Raw genomic sequence first — 2,191 nt, 5'->3', positions numbered from 1 at the left:
GCCATTAATATATAAAAGAAACAACAATGGCCCCAGAACTGAACCCTTGGGCACTCCACAAGTAATTATCATGAATTCAGAGTTTGTCCCACCAATATGGACACACTGATACCTATTGTACAAATAGCTAGCTATCCAATTATGTGCCAATCCCCTGATACCATAGCTCTGTAGTTTATCCAGTAGCACAGACCTCCATATGGTTCTCTCCCTCAGCCCCAACCAGTCCCAGCAGGAGACTGCCCCTCCCTGAGCCTGGTTCTGCTGGAGGTTTCTTCCTGTTAAAAGGGAGTTTTTCCTTCCCACTGTAGCCAAGTGCTTGCTCACAGGGGGTCGTTTTGACCGTTGGGGTTTTACATAATTATTGTATGGCCTTGCCTTACAATATAAAGCGCCTTGGGGCAACTGTTTGTTGTGATTTGGCGCTATATAAAAAAAAAATTGATTGATTGATTGATATGGCTGCGAGGCTCGCACGCTCTGATTGGCTGATTACCAGTCAGATATTTTCCCATATCAGACCGGTTACCATGACAATCGGTCTGCAACATGTATTTTTGTGACTAACCAGGAAGCTAAAAAGATGATTAGAAAAACCAAGTTGGACATGAATGTATGCCATAAATATATAAAAAACACACAGACTGAAAGCTTACCAGCTAATGACCGGAACATCTGTCAGCAAGTTCTTCGTGGAAGTGAAGAAAGTGCACGAGCCCAACACCTTCAGCCGCATATTCAGGTCACACTGTAAGTTTGTGTGTTTATATATATAATAAACGGATTACTTACCTCACTTGCTCGGTTAATAATCCTTTAATATTGCTTAAAATGAGAAAAGTCAGGAGTCGGGTGCCAACCAGAACATCATCAGCTGGTTCATTTTTGTTCGATAAAGGTGATTTTCGCTCACTGGAATGAGACCAATAACTTCATGTTCTAATTTGTTTCAGCTGTTTCTTTGCACTTGGATTTTACATTTAGTGTTTTTTCTTTTATTGGAAAGTTTTTTCCCAGAGCTCTGTTTTTAAATTCACAGTGGCTGAAGGAAAAGAAATGGATTTGTTGGTGGATTTGCGTCAGGAAGGTGTGAAACTTGCACCAAACTGAACTGACGGGAGCATCTTAAAGGACAACAGGTCACAAACAAGATAGTTCAGATCTGATACCATATTTAAGCCGCAGATCAGATTATTTTTCAAATCTGCAAATAAACAAAAAAGACAAATCCTACTTTACTAAAAGAACTTAATGATCAATGAAATCAAGGCTTCGTTTTACATCATATTTTTCAAATGGACCAAAGCTGATCTGAGTTTCTAACCAGGGGTGCACATAACTGGTACTCATGGTGCTCGTGTGTGTGAAACATCACTGATGCACAGCAGAGGGAAACACTTTTCCTACAATCAGTCATTGCTTTTTTCTTATGAAGAGCTTCCCTTGTGTTTTCTGCTGCACATCATTTATTGTTAGCATGCACACGCACCATGAGTACCAGTTATGCGCATGCCTGTTTATAACTTTTTTTGGAGGACCTCCACATTGTCTGGTGAGACAAAAACAATAATATTTGTATTTATAACGCTTTAAAATACATTCCAGTGTTGGAGGTCTTGAGGCTGATCTTTTGAAGCCTCAGCTTTGACCTCACTCACACTTTTCTACGCGCCCCTGTCATGAAAATGGGGCCCTTTTCATGACGCATTTTTTTATTTTACTATTTATAATCCTCCCCTAACCCCCCAACCCCTGACCCTGCATTTCATGCCCGTCACAAAATGAATTTCTGTCCCCGTCACGAAAAGCGCCTCATTTTCATGACGATATCACCAACCCACAGATTAATTGACTTTTTGTGAAGCGATCACGAACTGCCGTGAAACTGGGTTGACTCGGTCTCGGCCTCAGTATCGTGCGGCCTCGAAGAACAAGCGGAGGCCATTTCGAGGCCGCTCATTTTGACTTATTTTTTACACTATTTACTTGCCAACAATAAAGAACAACTGGCGCTGCTCAGTGGATGGTGCTGTCGGACTCTGCTTCAAAATCAACATATTTCAGTGACGTTCATGTAGCAGAAGAGTTTTCCTGATTCAGGGTTCACGTTCACAGTGGGGGGGGGGGGGGGAGCAGCCCCCAAACCCCTTAGAGAGTAAAGATCCACTTCAGAAGACATTTTGCACATATT

The sequence above is a fragment of the Thalassophryne amazonica genome, unplaced genomic scaffold (genome assembly GCF_902500255.1).
Source record: "Thalassophryne amazonica unplaced genomic scaffold, fThaAma1.1, whole genome shotgun sequence".
NCBI lineage: Eukaryota > Metazoa > Chordata > Actinopteri > Batrachoidiformes > Batrachoididae > Thalassophryne > Thalassophryne amazonica.
The sequence above is the reverse complement of the archived record's forward strand: the minus strand, read 5'-3'. Positions refer to the sequence as shown.